Source organism: Armigeres subalbatus, chromosome 3, assembly GCF_024139115.2.
Source record: "Armigeres subalbatus isolate Guangzhou_Male chromosome 3, GZ_Asu_2, whole genome shotgun sequence".
NCBI classification, from domain to species: Eukaryota; Metazoa; Arthropoda; class Insecta; order Diptera; family Culicidae; genus Armigeres; species Armigeres subalbatus.
Genome location: NC_085141.1, coordinates 213,738,454 through 213,749,893, shown reverse-complemented (window position 1 = coordinate 213,749,893; position 11,440 = coordinate 213,738,454).

The window sequence follows — 11,440 nt, the reverse complement described above, 5'->3', positions numbered from 1 at the left end:
GACTGACTCTTCAAGTAATTATCTATGATTGAATAGTTAAGTCGAATATAAATTCGTCATTCGTCGAAAGTTTGTGGATAGGCATTACCATCTTTAAATAAAATATGGAGATCAACTAGTTATTTACAGGGCAGGAATCGCCTAAACTATACATCAGTTTATGAAATGCAGAGCTTTCAAACTTCTTGTATTCATACGCAAAAACTGAATAAGGTATACCGGGGCAAGTTGAAATGTGGGGTACGTTGAAACGGTAGCTGTAATTTAGAACGGAAATGACCGAAGGCCCTGATTATTTTTTCCAACAAACTACTCCCCTAAACGCACCTTTGAAGTGCCAATGAAACAGGTATCAGAATGATGCTTGAAAGAGATTTTTCTTAAAATTTTCACGCTAGGCAATCATTCAATGTTATATAAGCATAATTATTATAACAAATCGATGGAAGACCAGTCTTAATTTTTGTATTTTGGTCGTTTAAAATTACTCCACATTTTCAACTCATCGGGACAAATAGAAATTGCGTGGTGCGGGGCAAGATGAAACAATAATTCAAAACGACACCCTTGCAATTATTTTTTTTTTTTCAAGAATTCAACATGGTCCGTTAATTCATTCGGAAAACATAAATTTTTAAAAAGGTCCAATCTTCTGAAAATAAATTTAATAGATTTCTGCCCATCCCGTCATGAATGCAACCCTCCTACAAACTCCAATAAAGAATAGAATGAAAAGCTGTCATGTTTGATGGTACAGTTTTGAGATTCTTAATCTACTTTTCCTCGCAGTGAGCACTGGCTCACACAAAATAAAATAAAGAGCATGTAAACATTTCGTTAACTCCACCTTTTAATTACCCAGGCCCCTCTTTCACCAATCAAGGAGTTTATAAGATATACGATGGTTAAATGATGTGAATTTATAAATAAGCCACAACCAAATTAATCAAGCGCACAAATCAAGTGAACCAAATAATAAACCATCCTGAAAAGTAATCCCAGTGGTCACCAGTAGGAGGTAAACAATCTGATAAATTGTCAGCATAAAATGCTGGTTCGTTGAAGTTGAATGATGACTATCGACGCCGACGACCACCATCAATGCGGTGGTTTTCCGTTGCAAATGCTACCAGTGTCATCCTGCTGCTGTTTCCGCTACGCTGCGTCCGCTCTGCGTGAAATCTTGTTCGAACTAAGGATTAGCTCCAAGTCCGCAAGTCGCTTGATTTTGATGTCTGTGCTTGTGATGCATGCACGGTATTGGTTGTTTTACTGTTTCTAAATTGTTTGCCAATTTTCAATAATAAAATAGTTGAAAATTTGTATTATTAGAACAATACAATGGAGCGTCATCCTTGATCGAATGGTCCAAAAATATTGGAAATCCATCGAGAAACGGCTCAAAGTCTATCATTTCTTCGTGACGGTCTCCGATTTTCGCAATCGCAAAGTGTATCCAATATAGAAAAGACAGACGTCGTAAGAATTATCATAGGTAATTTGCAGATCGTAATTGTCACTTCCCATAGCGTCCAAAGAGTTCACTTGAGTCTTCTTCTTCTTCTTCTTATATGGCTCTACTTTCCAACTGAAACTTGGCCTGCTTTTCAACTTATTCTATATTCTATTAGTGTTTCCTCATTTACTAATCGAAACCTATGCCCGCCATTGCATAAGTATGTATCTACGCAAACATCCAGAACCGAACCGAGAATCGAACTCGCCATCTCTGGATTGGCAACCCTACGTATTTGCTCGCAAGGCTCTGGAGACCATTTTACTTAAGTTCACTTAAGATAACTCACTTTTCCTCAAATATCAAACAAATTTCCCAGTAGTTATTTGCAAAGATTTGGAATTTTGTCTTTGATTTCTGAAGCATTGGTATCTACTAACATTAATAATCTTTATTCAACCTAAATCACAAAGGACGAGAACGTCAGCTATTTCTATTGAACAAACGGATTTGTTTCAAACTTGTTGTGGTCATGCAGGCGAAATAAATCTCCCATTATATTACACTGTTGCATGCGTGATACATTTCAGTAGAGCATCAAAGCCTGTGGAAAGTATAATTTTTAGTCAATTTGTTTGCTGTCGATCGACCACACGGCATCATTCAACATTAACGTGCGTGATCATCGAGCCGTGAACAGCATTGGTCTGGCTGACTGGCTGGCTGGCTGGCTGCACCCACGTCTCACAGTTGGATCCATTTCAGTGCCTCACAGTGTCAAAGGAAGACTAGTTGACAACAGCGGGTGGTAGAACCGCTTCCGAGGGGTGAGGAGCACAATAATGGGACCCTTCTGTCACACACATCGTCGTCCCAATAATACGCATCCCATAAAGCGGTCGATGGCAACAGCAACAACAAAAAAAAAACGACGAACACAAACTTTGCATGATGCAAAAACGCACAATTAAACGTGCACGAAAAAATCACTCAACCGAGGAATATACGTTATAAATTTTAATATCTACGGGGAGCACAATAATAATAAATATAATTATGTTGTCACCCTTTATGAGCTGTGAAAGCGTCTCGATTTGTAGTCGTATCGAGCACATTTTTGTGACTATTGTGTGTTTCCAGTCTGTTACTACGAATAGGCGAAAATGGGGTATCCTCACCATATCTCATCTCAGTCTTTTGATTTCATCGCAGATCTAAAACATGATTTTGTTAAGTTATTATCATGTTGGTCGTGAAATACGTAGGCACATCATCTGTGGAAGTCGGGCCTACTACGGGCTCCAGAAGAAACTGCGGTCAAAAAAGATCAACACCCGCATTACATACATCATGTACAGAACGCACATAAGACCCATAGCCCTTTACGGACATGAGACTTGGACCATGCACGAGGAGGACTTGCAAGCATTCGGGGTATATGAGGGACGCGTGGTTAGGACCATTTTTTGCGGTGTGCAAGAGAACGGTGTGTGGCAGTGAAGGATGAATCACGATCTCGCCCAGCACTACGGAGAACCCAGTAGCTAAAGCTTGAAAGGTACGTTACGTGATATTGTAACAATGCCGGACAGCAACCCTCGATATAACGTAACGAAAATAAAAATTGAGTTACCTTATCTCAAGGTATGACTGTATTTAAGATTTGAATGGTGCTCATAAGCTTTTGTCTTCCAAATCATTTGCCCCAATTTCCCTTACCGCCGCCAGTTTACGCGAGAGAAAAAAAAACAGCAAATTTTGTTACCACCACCGCACAATCCGGAAGCTCGTGTGGCATCGGCGAGGATGTTCATTTGGAAATAATTGTATTTGCCGATTGACGCCCCTGCTGGGTGCCTCGCGTGTGCAAGTGTCGTCGTGCCTGGTGCAGCGAGCCGGCATGAAACGCAAAGCAAAGGCTATGCAAAATTTGTCGAAAGGGTGTTGAATATCCACGCGATGTATTAATGCGATTAGCGCTTAATCCTTCATCACGGCTCTCTGCCGGGTTGACTCCGCTCTGGCTGCAGATTGTTCCCTGACTAGGGCCGTGCCTGTTGACCAAAACGTGACATCAGCTTATGTAATCTGGGTGGATTTATGTTCTTTTGTATATTTACATAAATATAACCGCACTGTAATTAACACTGCAAAGGCAGGCACAGATGCAGTGACATGGAAATTTAATAAAAAAGAAATAACTGGCCGCATCTATTAATATGCTTTTGACATCCACATATCAGATAATATATACTCACATTAATGTTTTCAAGTGGCTTACTCCCTGGAGCTAAGATATTCTACAACATGCTGGACTTAAAACACTCAATCAGCTCAAAACGAAAATGCGCGTCCCATTTCAGAAGATTGCCATTTATTAATTCGGCCCTCCTTAGCCGTGCGGTAAGACTCGCAGCTACAAACCTGGGTTCGATTCCCGATCCGGTCTAGAAATTTTCTCGACTTCTCTGGGCATAAAAGTATCATCTTGTTAGCCTCACAAATGCAAAAATTGGTAACTTAGCTTAGAAAACTCGCGAAAGAAAAAAAACACTAACAAAAGTTCAACCAGTGGAATGGTTTCTAGTCTCAACAAAAAAAAAGCTGCGAGGTGGCAATGTTCTAATTGGATGTAATGGCAATGAATAAGAAGAAAAAGAAATAAAAATAATTTACAATCTCACCTCCCCCTTTTCGCAACGATTCTTCCACACAATCTATAATCGTTTTCTTAGAATAGAATGAATTCCAGATTAGGTGAAATCGATCCATGGGTACAGAAGACCATACATTCAAACATACAAACAATGAGTTCAATGCATCATGAAATGAACAGTTTTCAGCATTGGACACGTTTCGGTCCCACACGGTAGTACTACCATCAGCTGTCTATGGCAATTTACCAAAGGTGACAAAGCTGCATAATTGACGATTAAGAACAATTCGCAGCAGTCTTTCTTATTCGCAGTAAATTTCTTTTTCTTTTCTCTCGCAAACATGTACGATTCAAACTTCATTCATCAGCCTGGCAGCGTTTTCCCAGATAAATAAGAAAAATTTATCTCACTTGTCCTGTCAGTCGTTGCATCCCATTGAACAAAACTGAATTCAATGAAAATTGGGATGTAAAGATTCCAGAGTTAATCTTTTCTGATGGAAGCGCGAAATACAACACGACGAAGATTGAGCGAAACCTCAAACCAGGAGCACCGTCCTCGAATTGAATGGCAATCGCGCAATCGTCGGCAAATCTTGGCAGGCAATCAATTTCACACTCATCCTTCCCTAGCCTGGAACGACGCGTCGGGTGGGGGGGTCGAGATAATAGGATGCGCTGAGCCTGCACTACCCGAGTCGAGAGTGGAAACAAAACTGTACCGTCATATGGTTTCCCTTAGATCTAAATTAATGAATCGATCAACTGAACTGAATAAAATCAAAGGAGGCTGTCTGTCAATGCTTTTCAGTTAATTTCGGTTGGTTGTGCAATAGGGCAGTTCACATTTCAAAAATGTTCGAAAATTCCAACTCCCATATGTCTATTAGCATCATTTTGATAATATAGGAGTCCTGGCAAAATTTCAGGCAATTCGGTGGCCATTTAGGGGTGGCGCGAAGTCAATTTATGTTTATATGGTAATTTGTATGAAAAAAACTTAAAATTAATTCAAATCCCCCTACAACTCTTAATTCGTGATGAACTCAAATAAACATCCCCAACCTCAATTTTTGGAATCTATTTGAGCTCAACCAGTGGGTAACTCATTAATTTTGATTTATATTTCCACTGCTACGTTGAGGCTAATCACACCATTTTAGCCATTTATCTCATACTCACACTGTCAATAGAATCGTTCAATCTACTCATAACTAATGTGTTATCCGCAGGTTTCATTTATATAGATTTCGAAAAGGGAGGTTGAGGATGTTTACTTGAATTCATCACGATTTGACAGTAGTAGGGAGACTTGAAATTTTTTTAAGTTTTTTCCATACAAATTTCCATATAGCATAGCATAGCATATGTGATTGTACAAATCGTGGGTGGCTATACAATGCTCAATTGAGCAATCTACTGTATATTGTCGCAAATTGGTACTTGGGATTAGTACCTTTTCCTATACAGTAGCAGTTGTATACCTGGCCACGTCCTTACAATCACGGAAGGAAGGGAAGGAATGTTAGTTCAACATCTACTAGTGAAGATGCAGGGAACCCATACTACCTTCATAGATGTCTCGGGAAGGAAAATTTGTGTTAGTGGGTAAGGTGAATAATAGGGAGCTCTATTCGACAATATAGAGCGTTTGTCAATAACAGTATATGCTGAAAAAAATATTAAAATATATTCATCAATTTACTTACGAACCGTCCAAAGGAGGACAAAGTAACATGAAATTTACAAATGTTTCGCATTATATACAAAACACGTTCAACCGCACACTTATTCACCGAACATTAAAATCAGAACCAAAAACTCGGAGAATCTCGGCCGCGCAATGCAGAACACAATATTTCGGCAAATCGCGCGATTATTCTGCTGTCCGAAACAAGAGCCAACACGCACTGAACTAATTAACTTTATTACCGTCCGAAACAAGACAAGAGCCAACACGCACTGAACTGGTTAACTTTATTACCGGCCGCGCAATGCAAAACACAAAATTTCGGCAAATCGCACGATCGTTCTACCTTCTGAAACAAGAGCCAACTCGCACTGAACTCAGTTCAATTTTTTTTTGTGTGTCTTTATTAAGGAGACTTTCAGCCCGAGGCTGGCTCGTCTCCGAGAAACTCAGTTCATGTAAATCTGTTAAATATGCTGATAAAATCCAAGCCTAGCTCAGCAATTTTCAAGTTTATTCGCTGGTTTTATAGAACACAGTAACAAATGGATATTTTTTCTCCATGCTCTATTGTGAAGGTTTATGAAGGCGAGATATGTTTCTGAGTTGACTCGAGAGCCCTCCCCGCTCTGAAAGGGGACGGACATGAAACAGCATGAATAATGAAAAACTATTTTTTTTCTTACTCAGTTTTTTTCTCTAGTCTTTGTCTTATTGTTCACGAAGCTATGGCCATCCGAAAGATGCTCCCTGAGGAACCACAACTCGAGCGCAACGCTACGCCATACCGTGGTTGTAGGAAAAAAGGTCGAAGGTCAAAAGGTCAAAGGACAAAACGTCGAAGGTCAAAATATCGAATAGACATAAGGTCGAAGGGTCAAAAGGTCCAAGGGACAAAAGTTCGAAACTAAAAATCTGGGTCAAACGGTCGAAAGGACGAAAGTCGAAGGGTCAAAAGGTCAAATGATCAATAGGTCGAAGGGACAAAATTTCGAAGCAAAAAATCTGAGTCAAATGGTCGAAGGGTTAAAATGTCGAAACAAAAAAAAATAAGTCAAAAGATCGAAGTACAAAAGGTTGAAATGACGAAAAATAGAACAAAAGATAAAATTAACGGTTGTAGGACAAAAGGTCGAAGGTCAAATGGTCGATCGTTAAAAGATCGAAGGGTTTAAAAGTGAGATGGCATAAAGATGGGTCAAAATTATAAAAAATGAGCAAAGCGTCAAGTATTAATCAACCATTCTTTCACACATTTATGTGATAATATTTATTTGTTTTTTTATTTAATCCACGAAGTTCTTTCGAGTTTCGCACATTTATATTTGTTGGAGCACGTTCGCGATTTCCGGTGAAATTTTAACGGTTGACAAATTGGGCACTGGCTGTAATGTTTTTCCATACAAATTTCCATATAAACATAAATTGACTTCGCGCCACCCCTAATTGGCCACCAAATTGTCTGAAATTTTGCCAGGACTTCTATATTATCAAAATGATGCTAATAGACATATGGGAGTTGGAATTTTCGAACATTTTTGAAATTTGAACTGCCCTATTGTGCAACTCACAGCTAGATGAGTTAACGCACATGTGACCAAAAAATCAATATATCTGAAATTCACTATTTAAAAAATAATGTACACAGATTGCACTCTGTGCTACCGTAATCTGAAAATGTGACGTGTGTGCCAATTTACAACATAGGGTATCTGTCCCATTATTTATAACATGCTCCTATGTCAAGAACATTCGCAAAACAGGTAATTTAGTTGTCATAAGACGAGTTTGTACAGTCCCATTTAATTCCACCACTTAATTGTACCTTGACAGATACGTATTTCGACCTCAACAGTAAGGTCGTCTTCAGTGTCTCGTACTTGACTCGACTTAACAAAAGGTAATTTAGGCTCAAGTTGTGTCGTGTTTTGTTGTTATCCGGCGTGCTCACTGCTAAAAAAATCACAAAAATGAGAAATAAAACAATTTGTGCATCAATTCTTTGTTTTCGGAAGGTATTGATTTGGGTGCATGGTACGAATTCAAGGAACAGTTCCCCTACATGTTTTCTAATTTTATGTTCAAGAGCTTGATAAGTACTACTCGTTAACACCATTTTTGGAAAACGGCGTGTACGTCACTTTATCAGATAACGGCACTATAGTTAGTTTCAATCGGAATGACCAAAAATGGTTATCCAGAGACGAGCCAGCCTAGGGCTGCAAGAAAAGATATTTTAGTTACCAGATAAAGATTGTCGCTTCGGTTCCCTTTGTTCTGCTGTCCGAAACATGTGTGGTACCTAACTGTCAAATCGTATGTATTTTTCCTTCATTGACATTAAGATCCCCTATCCTTGCCAGCAAAAGATGTTCCAGACAGCGACGACAGCGACAATCTTTATCTGGTAACTAAAATATCTTTTGCTGCAAGTCTCTTTAATAAAGATAAAAACAACAAAAAAAAACATATATTCACTTTTTTGTTCTCATATTCCGCTCGGGAACTCAACGCGTCGAAGCCAGTGTGAAATAAAGATTTCGCCGGCTGATTTGGTTGGAATTTTCGAACGTGTTAAAATAATTCAAGCATCTGCGGACTTTCTAATACGGCCAACAGGCAGTGCCAGCACGGAGATCAGACCACGTCAGATGCCGCCGCCGAAGGGCGATGTTCAGGAATTCCTGCCCGCTTCGGGCGCGTTCACATGCTTTGCCAGCTTCTGGGATTTGCGATGCAGTTTAATCGTTTTCGATGGGAGAACAATAAATAAATTAAGCAAAGTAGGGTAACAGAGGGTTTTTACAGGTTAGGTCCTATTGATGACATTATTATTCTGTATATCGGGTGCAACATGCTTGAATATACTTAAAACATGTTATCAGAATATCTTGCCTACCTATTTTAATACCAAGCCTGCCATAGTCATCAGGAGAATATTGTTGCATCTATTTAAACATCCAACTCTGTATTTCTGAAACTATAGAATAGTGGTTGTGCATTTTACATTTTACATGTTTTGAAATCCTTCAATTATGTGATCAATGTACATGTTTATGGGATCAAAACCGACTGTGGCGATCAATGAGATAGGGAAGTTAGATTAGTGACTGAGGTGTTATCTCTGTGAAAACTTAATGATTGTTTCGTTGACTTTTTTGGTGAACTTCTTCTTCTTCATTGGCTCTACATTTCAACTGGAACTTGGCCTGCGTTTCAACTTAGTATTCTTTTAGCGTTTCCTCAGTTATTAATTGAAAGCTTTTCTATGCCCGCCATTGCATGATTATGTATCTTGTGTGGCAAGTACAGGATACACTATGCCCAGGAGGTCGAGAATATTTCCCGCGTGTAAACATCCTAGACCGGTAGGCACTGCACAGAGGTGACCCAAGGCGGGTTGGTTCGATGTGGAGTGTCAAAGAGTGAGAGACGAGAAGAACGTTATCAGAAGCCGGATGTTGGTGTCGGGTACCCAATCGAATAGAGATCGGTACAAGAAAGCAAGAGTAGCCGAAAAACGAACCCACCGCAGGAATAAGAAAGAGTATGAAGAACAAGTGATTAGCAGAGCGCAGGAAAAAATGGAGCAGAATTATGGTCCAATGCACCGAATGAACACAATGACGTTTGAGACGGGCGCTGTTTACTAAGAATGAATACTTTTTCATTCATCGAGTTCATGCAAGTGTTCATTTTTAGTAAACAGCGCCCGTCTCAAACGTCATTGTGTTCATTCGGTGCATTGGACCATATGCGGAGATTTTATGAGACTGTCAATGGCGTGCGTAGACAGACAGCGCCGCCTCCTGTCATGTGCAACGACCAAGAAGAGAGTTTGCTGACAGATAAAACCGAAGTGGCTGCCAGGTGGAAGCAACACTTCGAGAATTTGTTGAATAGTGGAAGTGACGGTGCATCGGTGAACAGAATAGATATTAGCGACGATGGACAAGCTGTGGAGTCGCCTACACAATATGAGGTTAAAAAAGCTATTAAAGAGCTGAACAACAATAAGGCTGCGGGGAAGGACCAGCTCCCGGCAAAACTTCTCAAACAAGGCAGTGAGCAGCATTATGAAGTTTTGCACCCTATTATGTCAAAAATATGGGAAGACAAGAAAATGCCTGTTAGCTGGTTGGACGACCTCATTTCCTGCTAAACGGAACACAACTGTTGGCTTAGCTTTTTTTCAAGCGTGCTGAAGTGCAAAAGTGATTCTAAATTGTTTTCTTCACTACGAAATCCAGCCCAGAAACGAAGAAAGTACTGAAAACAACAAAGTTATTAGTGGTACTAGAAGGTGTTATACTTTCACACTCACGCCCGTGATCGAGTCACTCAGTCGTTAGTAACATTATTTATCCACCGGTTCGTTTTGCTCAGTGCATTCACACGTCCGAATCGGTGCTGTTGATTCGACTAGAGCAGCAAGTCCTGGTGCGCTCGGCAGTCTCAAAAGCCGAAACACTGCAGTTGACGTGCGAGACTCTGCTTCGTCAACGGCTTTGGTGGAGGTCCATTCAGTGCGCTAAGCATATGCGGTATTTCGAAAAATTTCGTTTTAGGCGGTTCGAAACGAAATTCCGCGGAATTTCGCGGAATTTGAGCAAGGCGAAATCTGATTTCTTGATTTCGTTTCGTTTCGTAAAATTGCAAAAATTTCGCTAGAAAAAACTAGCTTCTAACGAAATTTAACGGAATTTCGCGGAATTTCGAAACAAATTTAAACTTGAACCAGACTTTATATTATCAAAAATTTTGGCTGCGCCGCTGAACAAAATCGTAAAGTTGTTTTCAAAACTTTAGGTTATAATTTTTTTTTCTATTAACGCTTACCACATAACCCCATTCTTAGTCGACAAATACGTATGTAGTTTTCTTCTATAAAATGTCTTCAGTATTCTTCCAAGATTCAAATTTAAATTTGATAATATTGTTTTTACTATTTGCACAATATGAATGCGGAATCGATCGTGGGACGGCAGCTAGTCCGGGAGAACGTGAAGTGAAAAAAATCTACCTCGCGTAGCAGAAATTTGTTTAACCAGTGTGCAATCGATCGTGTTGATGTTGATCACGCCAGCTAGTGTTGGAGAACGTGAAGTGCCAAACTAATGTCTGCAACGAAGAGCACAAAATTATTTAGTGCGGAATCGATAGTGTTGTAAAGGCTTATTAAACGAAGCACATTGATCTTGCGTTAGATTGATTTGAAACACAGTTTTCGTCTTCTTGTTTTCAAAATAACTTCGTTTACAATAAATATTTAGTCGCTTACCAAAGGCTTCACATGAATTACCTTCTCAACTAACCAACGATTCCTTCCCCGTAGCGCTCACGAAGATGCAGAGCATTCCTCGGTCTCTTATAACAATGAGTGTTAAACTAATTTTCTGCTCCTAATCCTAAATTGACAGTAAGGAGCATCATTAGGTATTGGTCATGAATTGGAAGCTCTGTAGCAAGTATACAATACGAATAACTTTTTTAATTGATAATTAATAAATTAATAATTTCATTTCATTTCCCAAGAATATTATTTAACTGGTGAGCTGTGCATATTTGCTGTTTCTCGGCCAATCATGATTGGCAACTACGATGTGTACAGTTAATCAAGCTAAGCTCTGCTTTGACT